The sequence below is a fragment of the Rhinopithecus roxellana genome, chromosome 1, assembly GCF_007565055.1.
Source record: "Rhinopithecus roxellana isolate Shanxi Qingling chromosome 1, ASM756505v1, whole genome shotgun sequence".
NCBI lineage: Eukaryota > Metazoa > Chordata > Mammalia > Primates > Cercopithecidae > Rhinopithecus > Rhinopithecus roxellana.
In genome coordinates, this window is record NC_044549.1 from 14,903,416 (window position 1) to 14,930,840 (window position 27,425).

Consider the following 27,425-nt stretch of genomic DNA (forward strand, 5'->3'; position numbering starts at 1 on the left):
ATCCCATTAGATATTGGAGAGTCTGTATCCACAAAAGGTGAATTTTATTTGGTGGCAGCTGTTTAAAAAGCTAATAATGTTTGGGCCCGGTGGCTCACATCTGTAATCCCAGCACTTGAGGGGGCCGAGGCGGGTGGATCATGAGGTCAGGAGTTCAAGACCAGCCTGGCCAAGGTGGTGAAACCCCGTCTCTACTAAAAATACAAAAATTAGCTGGGCGTGGTGGCAGGTGCCTGTAATCCCAGCTACTGGGGAGGCTGAGGCAGAGAATTGCTTGAACCTGGGAGGTGGAGATTGCAGTGAGCCGAGACGGCACCACTACATTACAGCCTGGTGACTGAGCGAGACACCATCTCAAAAAAAAAAAAAAAGCTAATAACAGAGTGGAAACCATTGTATGTTGAAGCTGCTTTTATTATAAAAATAGGGAAGATAAAAAAAATAGGGCTATCTATATAATGAGTTTCTTCTTTAAGGCAAGCATATGGCTCATTCAGAACTGTTACTGAGTTAAGTTTCACATTAAAAAAGGGATCATGAAGTCATCTCTACTTTGCCTCCTCAAATTATGAGTGTCCAATAGATGGCGCCCTGATCTTGATGCTGATGGAGGTTTAATGCTGCAGAGTGTAAACCACAGATCTTTATTGAGTTAAAGGAAATTCACTCATGACTCGTTCATTTAATTATTTCACAAGGTCATTATTGAGTGCCCGCTATGTGTTAGGACTGTATTGTGTTTCTTTTCACGGGGTCAGAGATTACTGTAAGGCCAATAAAAGCTTCAATGTACTTCTTCACAAAACAGTGCTATATCAGTTTATATTGCTATACAACAAATCTCTTCAAAGCTCAATGGCTCAATAACAATAAGTTATTATTTCTTACCATTTGGTAGGTTGTCCAGGTGGCTTCTCTTCTGATTTCATTCTCATCTGGATTCATTCACTCACGTAGCAACATTCAGCTGGAGGGTCTCCTGGACTAGAAGGTCTGAGATGGCCTAACTTACACTCTGGCGGTTGGTGTTCACTGTCCTCTGGGGCGCCTAGGTTTGCCTCCACATAGGCTAGACCACTTTCTCACATGGCTGTCTCCAAGCAGTGCTCCAAGTAGGGGAAGGCAGAGTTGTATGTAAAGCCTATTGCAACCTTCTTAGTTTTGTAAGTTACATTATGTCACTTCCATCACCATCTATCAGTCAAAACAAGTCCGAGACTGGCCAGATTCAACAGATAGGGAAACAGACTTCAACTTTGAATGGGAAAAGTGATCCATCACATTGCAGAAAGGCACACACACTATGATGGGAAGACCATGTGGTCATATCTTTCAATTGATAAAAAACAAGTAGAGAAATGAACAATAGTGGAATAGCCCTGCCTAGATTCTTTTTTTTTTTTTTTTTTTAATTTCAAGTTCTAGGGTACATGTATACAACGTGCAGGTTTATTACATATGTATACATGTGCCATGTTGATTTGCTGCACCCATCAAGTCATCATTTACATTAGGTATTTCTCCTAATGCTGTCCCTTCCCCAGCCCCCCCACCCCCCCAACAGTCCCCAGTGTGTGATGTTCCCCGCCCTGTGTCCAAGTGTTCTCATTGTTCAATTCCTCTCTATGAGTGAGAATATACGGTGTTTAGTTTTCCATCCTTGTGATAGTTTGCTGAGAAAGATGGTTTCCAGCTTCATCCATGTCCCTGCGAAGGACATGAACTTATCCTTTTTTATGGCTGCATAGTATTCCATGTGCATATGTGCCACATTTTCTTAATCCAGTCTATCATTGATGGACATTTGGGTTGGTTCCAAGTCTTTGCTATTGTGAATAGTGCCACAATAAACATATGTGTGCATATGTCTTTATAGTAGCATGATTTATAATCCTTTGGGTATACACAGAGTAAAGGGCTAGCTGGGTCAAATGGTATTTCTAGATCTAGATCCTTGAGGAATTGCCACACTGTCTTCCACAATGGTTGAACTAATTTACACTCCCACCAACAGTGTAAAAGTGTTCCTATTTCTCCACATCCTCTCCAGCATCTGTTGTTTCCTGACTTTTTAATGATCACCATTCTAACTGGCATGAGATGGTATCTCATTGTGGTTTTGATTTACATTTCTCTGATGACCACTGATGATGAGCATTTTTTCATGTGTCTGTTGGATGGATAAATGTCTTCTTTTGAGAAGTGTCTTTTCATATCCTTTGCCCACTTTTTGATGGTTTTTTTTTTTCTTGTAAATTTGTTTAAGTTGTTTGTAAATTCTGGATATTAGTCCTTTGTCAGATGAGTAGATTGCAAAAATTTTCTCCCATTCTGTAGGTTGTCTGTTCACTCTGATGGTGGTTTCTTTTGCCGTGAAGAAGTTCTTTAGTTTAATTAGATCCCATTTGTCTATTTTGGCTTTTGTTGCCATTACTTTTGGTGTTTTAATCATGAAGTCCTTGCCCACGCCTATGTCCTGAATGGTATTGCCTAGGTTTTCTTCTAGGGTTTTTGTGGTTTTAGGTCTACCATTTAAGTCTTTAATCCATCTTGAATTAATTTTTGTATAAGGTGTAAGGAAGGGATCCAGTTTCAGCTTTCTGCATGTGGCTAGCCAGTTTTCCCAACACCATTTATTAAATAGGGAATCCTTTCCTCACTTCGTTTTTTTCAGGTTTGTCGAAGATCAGATGGTTGTAGATGTGTGGTATTATTTTTTAGGCTTCTGTTCCGTTCCATTGGTTTATGTATCTGTTTTGGTACCAGTATCATGCTGTTTTGGTTACTGTAGCCTTGTAGTATAGTTTGAAGTCAGGTGGCGTGATGCTTCCAGCTTTGTTCTTTTTGCTTAGGATTGTCTGGCTATGCGGGCTCTTTTTTGTTTCCATATGAACTTTAAAGTAGTTTTTTCCAATTCTGTGAAGAAAGTCATTGGTAGCTTGAGGGGGATGGCATTGAATCTATAAATTACCTTGGACAGTATGTCCATTATCACGATAATTGATTCTTCCTATCCATGAGCATGGAATGTTCTTCCATTTGTTTGTGTCCTCTTTTATTTTGTTGAGCAGTGGTTTGTAGTTCTCCTTGAAGAGGTTCTTCACATCCCTTGTAAGTTTTATTCCTAGATATTTTATTCTCTTGTTAGCAGTTGTGAATGGGAGTTCACTCATGATTTGGCTCACTGTTTGTTTGTTATTGGTGTATAGGAATGCTTGTGATTTTTGCACATTGATTTTGCATCCTGAGACTTTGTAGAAGTTACTTATCAGCTTAAGGAGATTTTGGGCTGAGATGATGGGGTTTTCTAAATATACAAGCATGTCATCTACAAACAGGGACAATTTGACTACCTCTTTTCCTAATTGAATACCTTTACTTCTTTCTCTTGCCTGATTGTCCTGGCCAGAACTTCCAACACTATGTTGAATAGGAGTAGTGAGACCGCATCCTTGTCTTGTGCTGGCTCAAAGGGAATGCTTGCAGTTTTTGCCCATTCAGTATGTTATTGGCTGTGGGCTTGTCATAAATAGCTCTTATTGTTTTGAGAAACATTCCATCAATACCTAGTTTATTGAGAGTTTTTAGCATGAAGAGCTGCTGAATTTTGTCGAAGGCCTTTTCTGCATCTATTGAGATAATCATGTGATTTTTGTCCTTGGTTCTGTTTCTGTGATGGATTACTTTTATTGATTTGTGAATGTTGAACCAGCCTTGCATCCCAGGGATGAAGCTGACTTGATTATGGCAGATAAGCTTTTTGATGTGCTGCTGCATTTGGTTTGCCCATACTTCATTACTTCATTGAGGATTTTCACATCAATGTTCATCATGGATGTTGGTCTTAAATTCTCTTTTTTGTTGTGTCTCTGCCAGGCTTTGGTATCAGGATGATGCTGGCCTCATAAAATGAGTTAGGGAGGATTCCCTCTTTTTCTATTGAGTGAAATAGTTTTAGAAGGAATGGTACCAGCTTCTCCTTGTACCTCTGTTAGAATTCGGCTGTGAATCCGTCTGGTCCTGAGCTTTTTTTTTGGTTGGTAAGCTATTAATTATTGCCTCAATTTCAGAGCTTGTTGTTGGCCTACTCAGAGATTCAACTTCTACTTTAGTCTTGGGAGGGTGTATGTGTCCTGGAATTTATTCATTTCTTCTAGATTTTCTAGTTTGTTTGCATAGAGGTGTTTATAGTATTCTCTGATGGTAGTTTGTATTTCTGTGGGATCAGTGGTGATATCCCCTTTATCATTTTTTATTGCATCTATTTGATTCTTCTGTCTTCTTTATTAGTCTTGGCTATTGGTCTATCAATTTTGTTGATTTTTTCAAAAAACCAGCTTCTGGATTCATTGATTTTTTTAAGGGTTTTTTTTGTGTCCCTAACTCCATCAGTTCTGCTCTGATCTTAGTAATTTCTTTCCTTCTGCTAGCTTTTGAATGTGTTTGCTCTTGCTTCTCCAGTTCTTGTAATTGTGATATTAGGGTGTTGATTTTAGATCTTTCCTGCTTTCTCTTGTGGGCATTTAGTGCTATAAATTTCCCTCTACACACTGCTTTAAATGTGCCCCAGAGATTCTGGTGCATCGTGTTTTTGTTCTCATTGGTTTCAAAGAACATCTTTATTTCTGCCTTCATTTCATTATTTACCCAGTAGTCATTCAGGAGCCGGTTGTTCAGTTTCCATGTAGTTGTGTGGTTTTGAGTGAGTTTCTTAATCCTGAGTTCTAATTTGATTGCACTGTGGTCTGAGAAACAGTTTGTTGTGATTTCTGTTCTTTTACATTTGCTGAGGAGTGCTTTACTTCCAATTATGTGGTCTATTTTAGAATAAGTGGATGTGGTGCTGAGAAGAATGTATATTCTGTTGATTTGGGGTGGAGAATTCTGTAGATATCTATTAGGTCCGCTTGGTGCAGAGCTGAATTCAAGTCCTGGATATCCTTGTTAACCTTCTGTCTCGTTGATCTGTCTAATATTGACAGTGGGATGTTAAAGTCTTCCATTATTATTGTGTGGGAGTCTAAGTCTCTTTGTAGGTCTCTGAGGACGTGCTTTATGAATCTGGGTTCTCCTGTATTGGGTGCATATATATTTAGGATAATTAGTTCTTCTTGTTGAATTGATCCCTTTACCATTATGTAATGGCCTTCTTTGTCTCTTTTGATCTTTGTTGGTTTAAAGTCTATTTTATCAGAGACTAGGATTGCAACCCCTACCTTTTTTGTTTTCCATTTGCTTGGTAGATCTTCCTCCATCCCTTTATTTTGAGCCTATATGTGTCTCTGCATGTGAGATGGGTCTCCTGAATACAGCAAACTGATGGGTCTTGACTCTTTATCCAATTTGCCAGTCTGTGCCTTTTAATTGGGGCAGTTAGCCCATTTGCATTTAAAGTTAACATTGTTATGTGTGAATTTGATCATGTCATTATGATGTTAGCTGGCTATTTTGCCCATTAATTGATGCAGTTTCTTCCTAGCATCTATGGACTTTACAATTTGGCATGTTTTTGCAGTGGCTGGTACTGATTGTTCCTTTCCATGTTTAAGGCTTCCTTCAGGAGCTCTTGTAAGGAGGCCTGCCTACATTCTGCAGTCTCCCTCCCTCCCTGCCAAGATTCTTGCAAGCTTTAAAGAAGCAAAATAGTATGTGCTTAAGGCAAAATGTCTATTAGGCTAATGAGGACATTGTTTTGGTGGAGAGTAAAGAGTTATATAGATTTGCATTATCTGTTACATATACTGAGTAGATCCCTTCATTATTTGCCTTTTCCAGTATTCCTAGATATTTGGTTTTCTTTAGCAGTTGATGAACTTTGTAAGAGTCTGTTAATTCCTAATCAGCACTTCCCCAGAGGGTAAGATAGAAGTAATGGAATGAGATGGAATGAAGTAGTTAGCTATACTGGCAAGGCAGTGTGATGTAATTCCAGTATTTGATGGTATTATATGTGACTAGATAATTAACCTTTCCTATAACAGCATTCAATAAGTGCAAAAACATATTTTAAAAGTTACAGGTATTTTTGGTAAATTGCTTCATTTACTAGGTCTCTACTGTGTATCAAGTCTTTTTCATATGCTATCTCTTAAACATTATAATAATCATGAAAAGTATCAGTTCCTATTTTACATATGAGAAAATGGAGGCCTGTGGAAGATGAATAAATTTTCCACAGCCAAATATTAAGTATATGACAGAATCTGAACTTCTAAGTCATATTTAATATCTACTCTCTGGTCAATGGAGCCCCAACTTTGTTGGAGACTGCCATGCATTCAGCCAAGACTACATTTCACAGATTTCTTTGCATAGGTAGTAGAAACTATCTGGCTGCTGAAATGTAGCTGAAGATTGTCACATAGGGATTCTGGGAAGGGGCCTTCAAAAGGGGACTGACTTGGCTTGTATGTATTGGATCTGTTTCCTGAAACAAAGTATGATGACTGGAGCTCCAGCAACCATGATGTAAGCACAAATTCATAGCCAGACTATCAAGATGGTATAGCAGAGACCTGGAAGAGGCATAGGTCCTGGAAGAAGTATAACTGCTCTATCAGCTCTTATGTGAGAGGAAACTAACACTCTCATCTTGCTTAAGCCAGAGTTATTTCTCCTGCATAGGCAGTCGTATAAGAACTGTTGAAGACGGGCACAGTAGCTCACGCCTGTAATCCCAGCACTTTGGGAGGCCGAGGTGGGTGGATCATGAGGTCAGGAGATCGAGGCCATCCTGGTCAACACGGTGAAATCCCGTCTCTACTAAAAAATACAAAAAACTAGCCGGGCGTGGTGGCGGCGCCTGTAGTCCCAGCTACTCGGGAGGCTGAGGCAGAATGGCATGAACCCGGGAGGCGGAGCTTGCAGTGAGCGGAGATGGGGCCACTGCACTCCTTCCAGCTCGGGCAACAGAGTGAGACTCCGTCTCAAAAAAAAAAAAAAAAAAAGAAAGAACTGTTAAAGACAACAAAACACACCCTCTCATATTGCTATATTGCAGTGTGCCTTATGTTAAATGAAAATTTATAAAATTAGTCGTAAAACAAATAAAATACCATTACAGGTCCAAGAATGTCTATGTATAGCCTCTACCTCAGCAGAAAATGGAAATAACCTTGTTTGTCTGGAGATGTCTGACCTCCTTGATGATCAGCCCCAGTAAACTTGTACCTTCAAGGTTTACATCCTTCCCATTCTCTGCCTCTGAGAACAAGAGTCCCTTGCCTTGCTTGAACTTGTGGCACTAAGATGCCTGTAATGCACTGATCTTCAAATCCCACACCCTAAGTCAGTGAGTCTTCAAATTTCAGCTGCATAAGAACCATATGCCTGTGAATTTTTTAAAAATCATATTTTTAGGCCTATCATGGGGCTTCTGAATCAGTAGTTCTGTGGCAGGGCCCAGGAATTGCATTTTTAACAAATATTCTGGGCAATTCTTAGGCATATGGTTCACAGGTTGGCCTTTGAGGAACTCTGTGAAATCTTTCTCCTTAACCAGTGCCTTTTGCTGCTTTATCTGACCCAGACTTGCAATGTGCAGGAAGGAGAGGAAAGTGTATTTTGGTGTCTTTTAACAGAAACTGAATGAAGTGTATACAAGATAGGAAAAACAAAACAAAAAACAAAATACAAAAACAAAAACAAACAAAAAAAAACTGCCCCTGGCTTAAACAAGATAGGGATTACAGTTTCCTCTCTCCTAAACCCTGCATGGTACAAATACCAAAGATGATTCCTGAAATTTAGCAAGCTAGGTTAGGATAATATAGCTTCTTTTTCTACTTATTATAGAAATTTTCTCGTAAGTGTTAAAAATGTACTAATTGGTATAATTGGCACAAATTGTACCAGATGGATAGGTAAGTCTCCTACTTTTGCGGAGTTCCAAGTTGCCTTTCCTATTCTTAATTATTAAAGATTAATTTTACTTTGCAGAAAACTCACATAGGATTGCCAATACCTTTCCTCGGAGGACATAATTTAAAACTTTGAAAGATCAAAATTTTAATAAAAGTTTGAAAACGTTGCCAATATTTTTACAGAAGCCACTTAATGATTTTAATTCAGTGCTGCATATGAAAGGTAGCAATTAAGAGGAAGTAAAACAGGCCACACATGGAAAGAAAATATGAGTCCATCTGCAATGTAGCAACATAGGCTGTCTTCTGCTTTCCGTTTTTATTTTTCTTTTCTTTTTTTTTTTTTTGAGATGGAGTCTTGCACTGTCGCCAGGGCTGGAGTGTAATGGCTAAGTGATCTTGGCTCACTGCAACCTCCGCCTCCGGGGTTCACGCGATTCTCCTGCCTCAGGCTCCCGACTAGCTGGGATTACAGGTGAACACCACCACAGCTGGCTAATTTCTTGTATTTTTAGTAGAGACGGGATTTCACTGTGTTGGCCAGGCTGGTCTCAAACTCCTGACCTCGTGATCCTCCCGCCTCGGCCTCTCAAAGTGCTGGGATTACAGGCGTGAGCCACTGCACCCGGCTGTCTTCTGCTTTCCTAAGAGGCTGTGTTCCTTAAATGTGTGACAAAATGCAATGTGAAAATTTAAAACAATCCATTCATTCATTTATAGAGAGAACTAGATATTTTACAAAATCTGAAATTTTACCTGACTACTCAATTATCTATTACTAAAATTTCATACATGTTCTTATGTTCTCTAATGTTATTCTTTTCCTTCATAGTCTTTTTTTTCAGCCAGGTTTATGTTAAATCAATATCTTGTGTAATACCACCCTCTGTGCTGCTGCTGCTACTCTTACTACTACTATTTTATCTCCAACTTTCCCCCCAGCTATTTGAATAGCTTCTCAACATAGTGTCAGTTTTGCAGTTGCTATCAATTTCACATTTTGAAATAAACATCTCCCTGCTTCCATGTAGCTAGGTCAATCTCTAGGCCTGATTCACAATCCCTGTCTTGAGATCTCTGTTCTCCATTATCCTGAGGATTCTCTTGTTTCTCTTTCAGGCTGGATCCTATTTTCTCCTTTAGCTTTCTTTTTTTCAGTTTATTCCTCATTTTGGTGGAACACAGTTTATAGTCGCATCCCGAAAAAGTTGCAGGGAGGTAAACTTTTCAAGGCTTTGCATGTTTGAAACTCTTAATTATACCATCATTTTTAATTGTCAGTTTGGCTGTGTCTAGAATTTGAATCTGGTAACAATGCCTCTTTGTAATTCTGATCACAATGGTCCCCTGTCTTCTGACTTCCATTTTAGTGTTGAGAAATCCAAATTCATTCTAATTCTTGATCATTGTATGAAATATGATCTTTTGCCCTTAAAGCTTTTAAAGTTTTGTTGTGCCCAGTCATCTTAAACATCATGTAATGTATCTTGGTATAAGTCTATTTTATCTATTATGTCAGACCTTGGGTGAAATCTTTTAATCTGGCAACTCATATTTTTCAGTTCTCTGAATTTGCTCTGAATTATTTATTTGATTTTTTTCTCTCTCTTTTTTCCTCTTGTATTTTTCTTTCTGGAAGTCTTATTATCTGGATGTTGAAATCTATGGATGCACTTATAATTTTATTCTATTTATGTCCTATTTTCTATCCCTTTGTCTTTTTGCTATACTTTCTGCCAGGTTTTATCAATTTTTATCTTCCAGCTCTTACATTGATCATTTAATAACTGCTATTATATTTTTAAATTTTCCAAGAGCTGTTTTTTCCTCTGGACGGTCTTTTTCTTCTTTCTTTTTTTTAAAAGTGTGGCACATGCTTTTTCACAACAGTGTGGCGCATATATAGGTTTTTTTGGTTGTCGTTGTTAAAATAGAGTTGTTGATGAAAAGTGGCTACTCAGTTTGGGGGCACATTTTCAAGCTCCTCTTGCCTTGCAAGTGGAAACTGAACAGGAATAGCATATGCATATTTTTCTAGACTGAAGCATTAGGATCTAAGTACCCCTCCTTTCCCATTCCTTTCATCGTTTGTCAGATGAAAAGATCGAACTATAAGGACCAAAGAGATAGAGAAGTCATACAATGGAGGAAACCTGCGACCCTGAACAGAGTGGAACAGAGCACCCACCCCATTTCAGTCCTAACTGAACTTCACACAGGTGGGAAATAAATACCTCTGTTGTTAAGCCACTGAAGTGCCTAGTTGTTTCTAACAATTAGTATCACCTTAATTAATGCAAATATCACTGCTTGATTCATTGATGCAATATCCTTTTTCCTCTGAGAATATTAATTCTATCTTTAAATTTTCTTTTCTTCTTCCAGTGTAGACTTGTTTTCCTTCAGGTTTCTGTTACAGATATTTACTCTGGCAACTGTCTGTCATTTACATGTTGGCCTCAAGTATCTCTGCTAGCCATTCATATTTGAGAACAGGACAACAAAAAAATTATCTTTGGAAGCTTTGTGCATGTGTGGGATGTATGTGAACAGTGAGCTTCAGAGTAATTTGACTGGTGTGTTTCCTTGGAAAAATCCTTTAAGATAGCATTGTAAAAACTTTTCTCTTGGATTTGCAGATTTGCCCAGGAGAGGTGTTTTTGTGTCTTGGTTGGAGGGGGTAGACCTCAGAGCTGGTATTCTAGGAGTCAGGTGGGGGAAGAACCCTGGGGGCTCTCAACTTTCGTATGAATTACTTCTCCTGGTTGTGTTATGGCACCTCTGCCTGCCACTGTGCCTGGCGCTCCTCTGGTGGATAAAAACCTGTTTTACTCTTTAAGTAAGCAGTTAGTCTTCTGCCAGAGCGAGACAACAGTAGTTGTCCGGCTTCACAAAGTTGATGAGAAGCCAGAAGGTCTAATTTTTTCTTTTAAAATGACTTCCAAAGAATCCTGCTGTTTTAGTCATCATTTCCCCACCCCATTTCTTGTAGAGGTACCCGGTCTACTAAATCATGAGTCTCTGGGGGCTTCTGTCACATGTATCAGGGAACTGCTCAGCTTTTCCTAGTGCTGGCTGCAAATCCAGCTTTCTCACATTTGCCAAGTAATTTGCCACTCATCCAGCTGCTTTCTAGCTTCCAAAGCTGTGTCGCTTTTGCCTCTTTTCCAACACTCTTTGTCTATGTGAGTTTATGCCTTTATTAAAAAAAATACAGTCTACTGGGCTTTCAGAAGACAGCAACGACCCTTTACATACTTTCAATTTACCATTTTTTATCTGGAAACTTAACAATTTTAAAACTGAAATCAACTCAATTTTATACTTTCAAAAATAGCAGGATATCCAGTATCTTCTAAAATTTTTCTGTCTTCTAATGATTCAGTGGCTCCAGGGGATAACACAGTATAAGGTGCAAATCTTGCTTATGATGACCTCACTGGGAGAGAAAAAGAGGATCGACTGATTCACTAGTGGGACTTCTTTTTACACTGCCACGGTTTCTGTAGCTGCTGCCCAGCGTTGCTTTTGTACATCCGTTTGGCAGAGTTCACTGTGGCATTTATGACTTTGCTGGTCCAAATCTTTGTACAGGTTCCTTTGTACAGGTGGAGATCAATCTCACTCCTTCAGCAAAGGATGGTCCAAGTTTTCCCTTAGAATTGCATCTTTTTAGTTCATGCTCACATGCTCAGCTGTTCTTTCCAGAGTGTGACCCAGTTGGCTAGAAGGAGCTTCCAACTTCAGCTACACATTTTGTGAGAACCAAGCCTCACCGTATAACCTCTTAGGTAGTTGTAGTCAAGTCTGGGTCACCAATTCAGATTCCCTGGTCCTTAACCATAAGTGCTTCTTAGAGGATCCTAGAATCTTTTTCTGCCACAAGTCTTTGGTGATTGGAAGCTTTGATGCTGCTTGGAAACTTCTAGTCTCTGACACAGAGGGGAAGACAGAAATTTGTTTCACATAGAAGATACGAGATTTGGAAGGTGAAAGAGACGCAGAAATCCATTATTGCTCCTCTTGGCAGTAGTGGTCAGAAATGTGGGCTTCAACTCCTGTCAGATTTTTCAGGGGCTTCCAGGTATGGCCCTGGGAATGATCCACCTCAGTGCTAGAGGCAGCTCTGATTGCTGTCAGTGTTTTCCTGTGGTTACTGCAAACTTCTGAATCTCTGAGAGGTAATGGCCATCACTGATGGCAGGAGTCTGTATTTCCTGACCTCTATTTCCCCAGCATGTCTGATAGTTTGATAAGCAAGAATTAATACTCTTTGTATTAATTCTCCTTCTGCTTAAAATACTAGAGTGATCAACTACTAATTGCTAATGCACTTATATTCTACTAATAAGTAAGCTGATCTGCTAGAGGGGTATTTGAGGGACATCGTTACCAAGTCATAAAAATGCATTGGTATACATTCCTCTCAAAACTTTCAGTGCCTGTTTGCTTACACTGAGACCATGGTAACTTTCAAATGGAAGCTCCTTTTCGGGGTATGGTTGTGGGCTGGAAGTTGAGCTCCAGTGTATCAAGCATCCTCCTCCACATAGAAGTGTGGGGGAAATCCAAAAGTCAAATGTAAATTATTTCAGGACTATTTTTATTCTCCAAAACCATGAAATATGGTTAAAAAATCAAATTCTATAAATCAATTAAAAAATGAAAACATTGGATATTTTATCTGGAAATCAGAGTTGTAGTGGTAGGGACAGTTTAAATACTATAGCAACCAGAACTGACATTCAGTGGATCCCAGCCTGTGTAATTTAAAATTATTATTGTCCACACTTTCATCCTATGAAAACACTGGGAAACATTTTTTGGTCTCTTCCTCCAAGGAAGCTTGGTGATTAAATTTCTCTACTTGTTATGAACAAATAAGTCTCTTTTACATTAAGTATGCTAACAAATTTCTTAGTGACTCAGCCATTATTTTCAATTCTGCTTATTTCTATCTCACTGGAAGTTTAGACTAAAAGTCTACGAAAGAAGAAAATGCATAATTCTAAGAACATAACCTTGTCACATCCAGTCTCTTTGGCATATGCATGAATTTGTAAATTCACTCTACATTGAAAGATATCCATCAAGGCCAGATAATTTAACCTTCAGAGTATTCTTTTCAAAGCAGTTTAACGTATTATTTATTTATTATTATTTTAATGGAATCTGTTTGTAGATTGTGAAACAATGCCTGATTGGCCCACATAGATTCTGCCCTCAAATCATTAAAAGGTTATTTTATAAAGGCTCATGCAAAGGCCAGTTGTTTGGAACTTGTCACACATTTTTCCATAGAAGTATAATTTATTTTATGTAGTATTTATCTTCCACCTACTCTAGAAAAAGATTGGAAGAAGTTAATGTAATTAAGCATAAAGTGAAATAAGAAAACTTTAAAATTGGAAGGAGCAGAGGCATAGATGTCTCTGAAGACCCAGGGTTGTTTTTGTGTTTGTTTTTGGTTTGTTTGTTTATAAAAGGGAGCTAGGTCAGTATAAGTAAAAGAGAAATTAGTATCACACAGATCTATGTTCTAATCTCTCTGCTAGAAAAAAGCTACTCTTGTGAATTTGACCAAGCTTCTGAATCTCAGTTTTCACATCTATTAAATGGTTATAAACTGTAACTTGTTTGGCCAGTGAATATGTTTCATGACAAGTCCTTGACAGAAGATTTCTCCCTGAGAGCTCCTTTTCTATTTCCTCTGAGATCTATGACTGGATAGAAACGAGGGTGATTCTGAAAAGTTCTGCCTGCAGAGCAGCAATCTCTCTACTCTTATTTTTGTTAGACTAGCAGGACCAGTTGCTGAGCCTCTGCCTGTGCCGGTGCTGAACACTTCTGTTGTGCTGACCTCCAGGACACCCGTAGACCTCTGCTATGCTGCTATCAACCTCCCTTATCTCACTGACTCTTACTAATCTTCTATTCAACTAGCCACTGGCCAGGAAATCTTCACTTGACATTTTAATTGTAAAGCTGTTACATCCCTAATGATACTGACTACCTCTTAATATTGCACCCTTCTCTTTTCCAGAGGACAGAACTTTCAGGAGGCTAAAGTTAAGGAATGATCAACCCTAGCAGGATCTTCACCTGGAACTGCTAGTTCCTCCGCAATCCCCACTCTGCTGCTCCATCTGTACCACTCTTCACTTACAGTAGGTTTTTCTCTGGATTCCAGGAGTTCTCTCTATTCTAATACAACTTTGGGGAAGTTTCAGGCCTCAGACAAGATAGTACTTCAATTGCAACACAAGTTCAAATTCACTCCCATCAATCCGTGGATCCCAACGAAGAGCAAGAATGCAGCTGAGGCTGGGCGCGGTGGCTCAAGCCTGTAATCCCAGCACTTTGGGAGGCCGAGACAGGTGGATCACGAGGTCAGGAGATCGAGACCATCCTGGCTAATACGGTGAAACCCCGTCTCTACTAAAAAATACAAAAAACTAGCCAGGCGAGGTGGCGGGCGCCTGTAGTCCCAGCTACTCGGGAGGCTGAGGCAGGAGAATGGCATAAACCCAGGAGGCGGAGCTTGCAGTGAGTTGAGATCTGGCCACTGCACTCCAGCCTGGGCGACAGAGCGAGACTCTGTCTCAAAAAAAATACAAAAATACAAAAAACTAGCCGGGCGAGGTGGTGGGCGCCTGTAGTCCCAGCTACTCGGGAGGCTGAGCCAGGAGAATGTCGTAAACCCAGGAGGCGGAGCTTGCAGTGAGCTGAGACCCAGCCACTGCAGTCCAGCCTGGGCGACAAAGCGAGACTCCGTCTCAAAAAAAAAAAAAAAAAAAAAAAGAATGCAGCTGAGTAACAATTCCAAAGTCCGCCAATAAGACTTTGCAGAGAGCAGACCACGAGGGGGCAGTGTTGCCTTACCTCACATTCCAGCATACCCCTCATGGTGAATGCAGCCCCAAACCTTTCGTTGCGTTCAGGTTTGGATAAGCTGTGAAGCCTAAATGAGATAATATAATAGCTGCAACTGTTGTTTCTTAGATGCCTTCTAGGTGACAAGTATTTTGTGTATTATTTCATTTAATTTGAATGTGTCTCAGATAATGTTTGTGGGTTTTTCTACTCATTGAGACTTAGATGACATTGCTTCCGTGACTCTTCCCTACAAGTGTTGTTCGTTTCTCTGAGTTAAATGTTCATGGTTTCTTCTGCCCTTGGCTCCTGAAATTTTACATCATGCCTCTGTTTGCACAAATCAATTAGTTTTTTAAAATAAGTGTCCATGGGAAACCCATTCCATTCATACGAAGTCCTTCAGGAAACTCACAAGAAGGAATCAAGTTATCTTTTTATGTCCCTTTGAGTTCTTTATTCTCCTTTAAACCTATTCCACAGAACCAAAATCCTCCATTTCTAACTCATAACAAGCCAATGATCTGTTAGTTGTTTTAGCTTCTTCCTCACCCAAGTTACTTATTCTCAAACAATGGGAAAGAGAGAAATTTGAAAGTGCAGTCTTGGTGAGTTCTTTGTCAATGAAATGTTTATGATTTAGGAACTTTGAGCATATGCAAAACGGCTCTTATACTAATCAGAATTTCATAGGGTTGTTCTCCAGCAGTTACATGTGGAGTGGGTTAATTATGGACTAGTGCCTAAAAAAGTTTAGCACACCAAGAAGATATCAGAAATATCTCAAATGAATATTAATGTTTTGAAATGTCTATGTAATTGAAATCAATTTAAATGTAGAAATAATTTGAAGAATGCTAATGCAATGGCAGAGTCCCACAGATAAATATGTCAAAACACATTAGGATTTCTCTGAGGCTATGGGAGAAACCTACATTGCGATCAGACTGTGGGATACACAGATTTGATTCCATTTTTTTCTGCTTTAAGTCTACTTTTTTGAGTTTTCTTATTTGCATCATTAGTCATAAGATTTTTGTATAAGGGCAAAGATAATTTTACTTCTCCCTTCTGAAGGTTTGAGTCTGTTGAAGAGAACTGACAATAGACAAATTAATAGGAGAAAAGGCATACACATTTATTAACACTCATAAACATGGGAGTCATACAAAACAGAAGACACAAAGAAGGACCAGATGGTTGAGGCTTAGATGCCCTCTTCGTAGGGGAGAGGAAAATGGGAGATGCAGGGAATTGTGAGGAATAGTAAATGATTTTCAGGGGAAATGAATAGGCTCAAATAGCAGACAGTAATTTGTAAATGATTCTTTTAGGAAACTGAATAGGACTAGCTAGTTATAGGAAGGTGAGGGGCTGAACTATGTCATCAACAAAGGTTATCTAATACAAATAAAGTATTTTAGGTAATATCTCAGGGCTGCCCTCAAAAGAAGTAGAGATTTTTAATCTCGGTGTGGTAGAGATTTTTAATCTCTTCTTTTCTGATTGATTCTTCCTGGTTATTTAGTGACATTTCTATGGAGGGGATTAAGATAATTGCATTTCTTTTGAAAAGAAGTTTCTTTATTCAGATAAATAAATTCCAGAGAATACCCCTTCCTGTGCTTGAAGGGGAGAAAGAATAGAAGGTTAGCAAGTCCTTGGTTCTGAGGCAGCTTCTGAGGTCTTCCCATTTCTTTTAATTCGAAGTACTCAACGGAGCAAAGCACAACACTGTGGGGTACTGTTTTCTGAGACCCAACATTTGGTCCTGTTGATTTTTCCGGGATGCAATCCTTTTTTTTTTTTCTTTCTTTCTTTCTTTTTTAAGACGGAGTCTCGCTCTGTCGCCCAGGCTGGTGGGCAGTGGTGCGATGTCAGCTCACTGCAAGCTCCGCCTCCCGGGTTCCCACCATTCTCCTGCCTCAGCCTCCGGAGTAGCTGGGACCACAGGCGCCACCACCATGACCGGCTAATTTTTTGTATTTTTAGTAGAGACGGGGTTTCACTGTGTTAGCCAGGATGGTCTAGATCTCCTGACCTGGTGATCCACCCACCTCGGCCTCCCAAAGTGCTGGGATTACAGGCGTGAGCCACTGCGCCCAGCTGGGATGCGATACTTTTATTTTTATTTTAGCTTTGTTAAAGTTGAGTGACATACCTAAATACCTATGTTTTGGTTTGGGAGTCATAAGAAAATTTCAATTTTAAAGAGATTAATAATTAAAAAATAAGTTGACCTAAGGAATACTTCATGATTTCACTTATATGAGGTCTCTAAACTAATCAAGTTCATAGAAGCAGAGAGCAGACTGGTGGTTGAAAGGGGCTGGGGAGAAGAGAAAAGAGAAGTTGTGGTTGAATGAGTATAAGTCTCATTTATGCAAGATGAATAAGTTCTACAGATAAATGAACTGTATTGTGCACTTAAAAAACTTGTTAAGAGGGTAGATATCACATTAAATGTTCTTGCCACAAGATAAAAACAGAAGCAAAGGAGCATGAGGAAACTCTTGGAGGTGATACATATGCTTATACCTTCATTGTGTTGACAGTTTCATGGGTCTATATTCATAGCATTGTATACATTAAAGATATGCCATTTTTAACATATCAGTTATACCCCCAATAAGGCTGTTAAAAATATGTATGGATAAAAAAGTAAATTGCTACATTTTCTTACAGAACTGCTACAAAAGTCATCTGGAAAGGGCAGAGAAAGCACGACTATTCCCATTTTAGAGTTGAAGAACCAAGGCCCAGAGGCATTACGTACATTGACCCAGGCTCCGTATACACCTTTTCAGTGGTATTGTGTTTAGCTATTTTCAGAACGATTTAGTTAGAGTAGGCAGATAGCTAGCCATAAACAGAAAGGGGGAGCCCCTTAGAAAAGGAAGGTCTGGAAAAACTCTAATGCCAAAGACCACCCAAACTTACATACTAGATGTGAGCAGAGAGAAGGGGAAATATCTAAGCAGAAAGGAATACCCATTAAGATAAGATGCCCAGAGGTCATGCACTCTGCATTTAACCTGTTAGAATGTAGCTAGCTGCATGCTGATAAGGAGAAGAGGGTAAAGGGAAAATTCCTAAGAGATGCCAGGGGTAATTCCTATCCAACACTGGGTCCACACATGTGCACCAACTAATAGTAAGGGAGGGTCCCACATCCCTCGGGAGGGAACCAGGAAGGGGAAAAGGATGGGACTTAAGGCAAGAGTGGGAAAGCTAGACAAAGGAACGAAGTGGGAACTTAAGACAGAGGCTGGAACTTCAAGAAAAATCCGACATCATAAAAACCCAACTCAGAATTCCCAGGCTGCTGCTGGCTCACTCCCTTTTAGCCTGCTCTTCCTCATCTTTCAGAGTGTACTCTTTCTCTCTATAAACACTCTACTATCTATTTTCTTTCAATAAATTCTCTTTTTTTAATGTGGCTTAATCAGTCACTTGGCAGGATTCTCCAAGTAAGACTAAGAACTGAAGATTCTCACACTTCTTGGTAACAATTTTAGATACATTATCTCATTTGAGACAAATTTCTGCATTCTATGCAATGAATTATCAAGTTTTATCTCTTTTTCCTCATGTGCTTTTCTACCTGTCAAAGTTTTTTCATTCCTCAAGACTCAGAGTATATCCTCCTTTTTCTAACTTCCCACCAGAGAGGATCCACCCCACGCTGAGCCTCCAATAGCCCTTAATTGTATCAGTCAGATGACCCTTGCTACATGTTTCCTTCACTGCACTATGTTCTGTATCTGATACTTCTTGGTGAAAGATCTGAGAGATTAGTAATCTTTATATACTTACAAAGGCTACCATAATGTTTTGCCTAAGGTAGTTATTCAAGAAGTGCCTATTGAAATAAATGAGAAAGATATTTCCCTTTTCTTCCCATCATCCGTGGCTACCATAATGTTTTGCCTATAGTAGTTATTCAAGAAGTGCCTATTGAAATAAATGAGAAAGATATTTCCCTTTTCTTCCCATCATCCGTCACCACTGAGCCTGTCCTTTCTGCCCACATTTTAGCTACTTGTCAATGTTACTCCTCTGCCCCGGTCAAATTAGTGACACAATGAACACTCTGTAGTTTAAAAACAAGCAAATAAAAACAAAAATAACCCCCTATAGCTTTGTTTAGATTAATTTCTTGTCTTGAGATTCTCTTAGAAGTTTTCCACAGCTATTCCGATCTAATTTATCTTTCTCTTCTTCAATTTCTTATATTTAGCCCTTGCATATCTATTTCTGTTTTCTGATTTTTCATGGGCAGTTAGAGGGCAAGTCAAAAATGATATCTAACTTCCAAGCTGATTATGCAAACTGAATAATATGATTGTAGAATGCTGCATTATTATTTGTTATTTTAAAAAGTGTCTCTCAGAGTGTCTAGCATAGAACTACACAAATGCTAGAAATAAGCAAACTAACAACAACAAAAAACTACAAATCTCCCCCACCCCCAAAACCTGTTGAATAGATTCACATCACTCCTTTCCTGGTGAGTCTGACTTTCAAGATTACTTTATTCTCCACAGATATCTTCTTTTATATGTTCCTCCATCTTATCACATTACAAAGCAGTTTTCATTCATTGTTCGGAATATTTAACACAGCAGTTTATTGACTTTGGTTTTTTTCCCGATAAAATTGAAACCCTTTGGAGTATAAATTGAGTTGTAAATCTGATATTGTTAAGTTTCCTATTCCAAAAATTACATTATTCTTATGTCCTAAATAGGTTAGCTATTTCAACAATTCTAGCTGTCTTCTGAGAGATTGCTACTGTATATAATCTGAGAAATTTACTTGGTGATTCCTAACAAAAATCAGGAAAATGAATGGACTTCTCTATGTTCTAATATGGTCTTAGTATGATAGAGTTTAATATCAGCTTTCCTTATGGAAATGAAACACTGCATTACTTTTAGACATAGAGTATTTCTGTGGTCAGGGGGAGGGCACTGGTTTTGTATAATATTCTCTGCTCATATTTTCCTTCTGAGTTAACGTATTCAGTGCCTTCCACTCTGTCTGACACATAGTAAGTTCCCATTAAATGCTTGTGGAATAAGTAAAATGCTATGAAGATGAAAGCTTTCATGTGTGCACCCATTTTCTGTTTACTCTGCTTGGTTCTCTGATTCATGAGTTTTAACATGAACATGTAGGGAAAAGAATATACCAACATTTTTTAGCAAGATTTGCGGAACATTCATTTTATAAGAAATTCATAGGAGTTACTAAAACAAACAAACAAGGTGAAAAGGTTCGTGGGAAAAAAGAAATAGGCCAGGCATGGTGGCTCACGTCTGTAATCCCAGCACTTTGGGAAGCTGAGGTGGGTGGATCATTTGAGGTCAGAAGTTTGAGATCAGTCTGGCCAACATGGTTGAACCCCGTCTCTATTAAAAATATAAAAATTAGCTGGGCATGGTGTTATGCGCCTGTAATCCCAGCTGCTCGGGAGGCTGAGGCAGGAGAATCACTTGAACCTGGGAGGTGGAGATTGCAGTGAGCCGAGATCACGCCACTGCACTGCAGCCTGGGTGACAGAGCTAGACTTTGTCTCAAAAAAAACAAAAGAAAATAAGAAATAGTATGACAAATGCCAACTTAAACAAAATTAAACTTTTCTCTCTGTCTCTCTCTCTCTCTTTTTTTGTTTTTTTCCAGCAGGGCTTCTTATAGCTCTAACAGGCTAATTGACCCAAGTCTTATCTGGTATAGTATGCACTATTATCCAAATTCACCTAACCCAGGTATGAATAGGACTCTTGACTTTAAGTGACAAAAACACAACTTGAAATGACTTGACTTAAAAATGAAATTCACCTGCTGAGATGACCGAAATATCCGGGGATAACTTGGCTTCAGGCATGCATAACTACATAGAGGTGCTCAAATGGGGCATCAAGGCGAAATGTCAGCTGGGTGGGAGGAATAAGTTCAATTGATCTATTGTACAGCATGGTAACTATAGTTTTTTGTTTGTTTGTTTGTTTTTGAGACGGAGTCTCTCTCTGTCGTCCAGGCTGGAGTGCAGTGGCTGCATCTCAGCTCACTGCAAGCTCCGCCTCCCAGGTTTAGGCCATTCTCCTACCTCAGCCTCCCGAGTAGCTGGGACTACAGGCGCCCGCCACCTCGCCCGGCTAGTTTTTTGTATGTTTTAGTAGAGACGGGGTTTCACCGTATTAGCCAGGATGGTCTCGATCTCCTGACCTCGTGATCCACCCATCTCGGCCTCCCAAAGTGCTGGGATTACAGGCTTGAGCCACCGCGCCCGGCCGGTAACTATAGTTAATAATACTGTATTACATACTTCTAAATCACCAAGAGAGTAGATTTTAAGTGTTCTCACTACAAAATATGATTAAGTATGTGAAGTAACACAGATTTCAATTAGCTTGATTTAGCCATAACATAATGTATACATGTTTTAAAACATGTTATGCATCATAAATATATAACATTTTTGTCAGTTTAAAAAATAAATGCAAATGGGTCATTATGGGATCAATGTTGTCATCTTTCCTCTGGAGTGAGCTTATTATCAAATAGAATTTTACAGAGACAAGGATGGCCACTGCCACTTTAGTCTTGCATTGAACAAGTTTATCAACCACAGCTCAAGGACAGCAGTTCTTTCCTGATAGTACAGAAAAATTCCACTTGTATATAAACTCTTCCAAAAAAGAATCTTTTTTTTTTGTTTGTTTTGCTTCCAAATATATTTGCAGCTGCTAGAACAGTCCCTATTTGTGGTTGGTGTTCAATAAATTGAGTCTCATTTACTTAGCTTGAGCTTGAACCAACTGCTGTGAACAGGAGGATGGAATGCTCCAAATAGCTAGACTAGGCCATGTTTCTACTTACAGAGTTAAGAAGCAAAGGGCTTCGACACACCTGAACCACATGAACTGAGAGTGGAAGGGAGAAAGGAAAAGAAAGAAATGGAAAGGAAGGAAATAAGAAAGGAAGGAAGAAAAGAAAGAAAAAGAAAATCCAATAAAGAAACCTGTGCTAATATGCTAATAGGTTTTTCCTTCCTTATTTTGCCAATGGTTTTCTGGGTATGTATAACATGAACAGATAATACATCTTAGTGTCAGGGTTGGAATTTGAGTTGACTCTCTTACAAGCTAATAAGTTATCCTGTTAGTATTTCATGGATGCTGGCAAAAGACATGAGACTCCTTTGTCAGAGACAAAGGACTTTAATACTCATGACACAGCAAGCAGCATGACTATCAGTGTGTTTGCATCAGTTCTCCTTGCTTCAAGTTCCATGTGCTAGGGGACAGATGGATGCCTCACATGCAGTGGGTTCACATTGCATCTGAGGATCAATAACTTGGGCAATTCAATACTTTTATAGCAAGTAGTAAGCAAGCCTGCCTTTTGTCTGGATAGAGGTGTTACCTCATTTCTCAAGGTTGCTCAGTGAGACACAGCCCTAATAAAAGGCCGAGTGCAAGGAGCAGTCATGGGCTTTCATTCCTGGCACACCCAGCAGGATGTATAGAAGCATGAGAGATATGTGAAAGACTGACTCTCAACATTTAGCTTGAAAGTATTATTTTAATTCCATTTCATCCAGGTAAGCAGGTGAAAAGAAAATTTTGGAGTTTGCAGGGCTTCGTAGCATTTCTGAAGCCATGCCACATAAGCATTTGCCTTCTTGTACCAGGTGCATATATTAAAATTTCAGAAAAAGTGTACATGGGATCTGGGGACAGTGGGGTTTATGCGAAAAAGGAGACAATATCTTTATCTTTTATGATTGCAGAACATACTTTCTTTGGTATGAGGAATATGATAAATGGGATTATTAAGCTTTCAGGGAGAATACTCAGCTATGCTTTCTTTTAATACATTTGATTTCCAATTACCGAGCAATTGCACAACATGCCCTGTGAAGAGTCTTTATGAAAATGAAGAGGCCAAAAGGTCTTTGGTGGGCCTTGTTCTAAATGTGGCCTCTCTGGTTGTTTGGCAGCTTATCAAAAGCCACGTTAATCCTCATGAATAGTGCTTGACTGTCAAAAGACAGCCCCCTTGTTTTAGCATTGCAGATTGAGCCACGCTTATTATATTTCTTGACTTCTGGTGCCCAGGCGGCATGATTACCAAGTGATCTTGTGTAAACAAAAGGCTGTTCTGTGTGAATAAATGGATTCCCACTGTTGCACAAGCCCCTAGGAGTCTGCATTAGAAACAAGTTGAGATGCAGAACAGAACACAGCATTTATTTTAACAGCAGGCACTTATCATTGGTGACATTACCTGATACGGCTGATAATCTAAAGCATTATGACTTTTGAGCAAAATTTGGTTCATAAAGACATACAAGGAGATAAACCATGACTACTAATAGAAATTGCAAACAATCATTTGAATAGAACAATCTTATCTACATTCATCATCCAACCAACTCTCTCCTCCCACTGAAATGAGACAAGGTAAATTCACAACTCCCATTAATGCAAATAGCAGCTTCAGAAGTAAATCCCTTGTTTCTCTGCAGGAGAGGACGGCTGCCCCCTCTTGTTTCAATATGTCACAAACCTGTGTCAGTCTGAGTTAATTGGTGGGAATTTGGAATACAAGCAATTTGAAACTAATCCTTTAAAATGGTGGCCAGTACGGTGGTTGGTGACAGCAGCTACTGGTAAAAAGCAATGCCATTTCTCCTAGGAGTGTTAATTCTGATCTATTGATACTAAGTCTTCACTGTTCCTGGGCCAGGCTGATTTGTTTGTGCCCATTCCTTTTTCTGACACTAGCCTGTCAGGACACACCTGGGTGAAGTTGGAAGGAAGGTTGCGGGCCAGGCTATCACATGAGTTTTATTGTTTTATAATAAAATGCACCTCAACGACATGAAAAGTAAATGTAGCCACTCCTCTACTTTGTGATGTTGGCCAAGTAGCTTAAGACCTTGCACCCCAATTTCATCATCTATAAAATTATCTTTTCTAATATTCCGTTCACAGTGTTTTTCCTGAAGGCTAAATGAGATATTGTCATTGCAACAATAAGGAGTAGAATTAATAAGCATGTAGGGGCTTCTATTCAATTTTATTGAGAGACAATTGTTAGGAAAAACCTGAACCTCCAGGAACTTGATGTCTTCTAACAAGTTCAAGTTGCCTGAAGAAAATTACTCTGCATGATAATGGATAGAGGGATTTGGATCCAGAGGATTGAGGGAGGGGAAAGAATTGTTGAATCCAGTGGCAGGAAAATGGTAAGAGATAGGGACCTCTAAGTTGACGGAGACTTAGGGAAAGGGAAATGGCTGAAAGAGGTTATCATGTGAGGCATAGGTGCAGGTGACAGATGCACTAAAATCTACATTCTTCACAAGCATTTGCAAAAGTGAGTGGTCTGGAGAACACAAAGCCTTGATGCTGGGTATTGCAATTAGTTTGGTTCAAGAGGATACAAGATTCTAATTGTGACAGGATGTTTACATTGTAATTTTTGGCTATAGCGCCCAGAGAGAATTTCTAGTGAGATGCCAGACAAAATGCAGACGTTCAAAGGGCATGATTGCATGTAGGAAGGCTCTAAGCTTGTGAGAAGGAAGCGAAAGGAGGAAGTGAAGCAAAGAAAGAGGACAAGGATGTGCAAGATTCCTTTTGTGGAGAGTATCTTTTAGGACAAAGTTGTGCTGCGAGCCCTTTCCTATCTTATTATTACTCCTAAGGGGGACTAAAGATGGTAGTGGTTCCTTCAGCTTGAGGCCTGGTGAGGAGGCGGCACCACAAAACCAGCCAGAACCTGACATGCATTCTTTATGTCATGGTTGTGACTGATTGGGGCTGGTGTCATGGTTGGTAAAATAATTTACTGAAACAGCAGTGAGTGAAAGCAAGTTTATTAGGGAGAAAATGCATTTCAAGGGGGCAAATGGGCAGCACAGCAGAGAAGGAGGCGTCTACCAGGAGGCAGGGGCTGGAGGGAAGTTTTATAGGATCATGTTGGAGGGGCTACCTGCAGAGTGAGGTATTTGGGAACAGGATGTTGTGCAAGCAGATTGTTTGTGGTTAACTGTCTCTCAGAACAATTGTTCTTCCCCACCTGGGGCCCCTCCCTCATTGTTGCTAACTTATCAGGACTCCACACTTTACAGGTGGGGTATATTTTGCACTGGTGACTGGGTAGTCAGTGTGGTCTGTAGCAGAGTAGAGAGCCAGCTTGTGTTCACCGACAGCTGGATTTGGGAAGTAAAAACATCCCAATGACATTAGGGCAAGAAATGTGTGAACATTGTCCAGGGCCAAGGTCTGGAAGGAGAGACTTGGCCTGGAACTGTTTCAAAGGCTGCCCAAGAGAATCCTGAGGTGATAACAACAGGAGGAGGGAGCCAAATGCCTAGGCAAACAGGAGTGGATGTCCAGTGAAACCCCACCTTTGAGGCAAAAATAGCCTGAAGCCTGAAAGACTGGATTGCTGGTTCCAGATGAAACCCATGACCCAGAGTGAGAACGTCTGTTCCTGTTTGACTGCCCTTTCCTGACTGATTCTTTCTGAATACTGCCTTTTAACCAATCAAATGTTGCCTTTTCCAATACCTGCCCCTTCCCCATTCTGAGCCTATAAAAGCCCTGGACTCAGCCTTATTAGGGGGACTTTCCTGCCTTTGGGTAGGAGGACCATACCTGAGTCCCCTCTCTGCTGAAAGCTGTTCAATCACTCCGTGAAACTCCCTGCCTTGCTCACTCTTTGATCGTCAGCACATCCTCATTCTTCTTAGTGCAGGACAAGAACTCAGGAAGCAGTGCATGAGCCGATTCGGCCTGGGTAGGTCATCTCCTGCAATAGGTAGTGTGGCCGTGTGAGGCCCAGGTGGGGCATCGCTGGCTGGAGGTCCCTGGCTTGCGAAGTGACCAAGAAGAAAATCCTGCCTCACAGGGAGGGTAAGCACATTCCCTTGGTGAGAAACTGTGAGCAAGTGGACTTAGAGAAGCAGAGGCTTAGAGAACAGCCACCAGTCAAAGAAGGGACACTGCCCTGACCGCTGGGGCTTTGGTCAGACGGGTTCAGGGTGTTGGGATGCTGGAGTGGAGGGGGACACCAAAAGGACCCACAAAATTACCCAGGACAAAGAGTTGGCTTTCCACATTTGCCAGGCTTTGGGTGCGCAAAGCCAGCTTAAGACAGCGACAGGTAATAGCCAATTAAGAACTTTCTAATCTTAATTCCAGCTAGTAGCCTATGCATGAACAGTTTGCAAGTGGGGCAGGACATGAGTGGAGGGAAAGAGCAGAGGCTGGCAATACCCACTTCTCAGAAGGCAGACAGCCTACCTCAGCACTAAACTGTAATGAGAGAAGACTGGAGAGCTCTTATATTGAACTGAGATTAATGGTTTGGCCTGGATACCTTTAATATTTGTATGGAGAATGTGTTTCGTGACTTAAAGTGACTGTAGAATGTGTATAACATTAGAATAAGCAGAAAAAGCCGTGAGGCCAGCAGTGGTTCTCAAAGCCTGCTTTCTGGGGTAGCAGCAGCAGCAGCAATACCTGGAAACACATTAGAAATGCAAATTTTTAGGTGCTACCCAGACCTCCCATATCAGAAACTCCAGGGGTGGAGCCCTGAAAGCCCTCTAGGTTCTTCTGCTGTGTAGGAAATTTGAGAACCAAACTCTGAGCTAGAGAAGAGAAAACTCCAGTTTTATAGGTGCTTTTGCTATCCTGCTAGTGTTAAGCTATAGGAAAAATGTAGAGGAAATGCAATCTACACTTCATGATATAATCACTTGAGGGTTACAGGAGGAATTAAAGCAATAGTTTTTCATGATGTATTTTGGCTCTCAAACATGTTTCTCTCACAGAACATCTGCTTGGATTTTCTGGGTGGCAAACAACCAAGTTGTGCTACGACCATTACCTGATGGGTTCCTTAAACTGATATTGGGCATTTAGGCATGAACAGCTTAACCACAAGCAATATCCTAGTGTGGTAAAGACATCCTGCTATTTTAATATCTCCATCTTGTACAGGGAACAAAACTTAAGTAAAGGGAATTTTAAGAATAGAATCTAAATACTTTTGTGAATTAAAAAAAAATAAGGACTAGCTGCTGTTGGTATGTTAAAAAATATGAATAAGTGAGGAACAGATTTTCAAGCCTGAACACCGTGCCAACCCCTTGTCGTTTGCTAAATAAAAATATATGGTGCTGCTCAGAGGTATTACCAGGTGACGTGAATTATAACGTTCGTAGAAATGTGAAAACCAAAACCAAACAATCCTCAACTCTTAAAAAATGAGGTCAAGTGAAGTATTAAAGTGACTTAGAAGTAAATGTCAATTCATAAGTCACTCGGAACAATAACAAATTTATTCAAAAGTACTAGTATTTTAAAGAATACTTTGAATATAAACAACATGTGGTAACCGTAATATGACAAAGTTTTGCATACTGTTCATATGTTCTCTTACAGTATACTCATCTTAGGAATTTGGTATCCAACCTCATAGTTATTAATTTGCTTCAATTTTATAAAAAATCTGAGTTTGAAGGGGTTTGTTTTATTCTTCAAGTACAGTTTTCTTTCAGAGGTCCAATGTTTTCAATTGTCCCATTGCATCAGTGTGTGTGTAGAGAGGGAACGTTTAACAAAGGGATATCACTGATTTACACAAAGCTTCTTATGAGTTTTA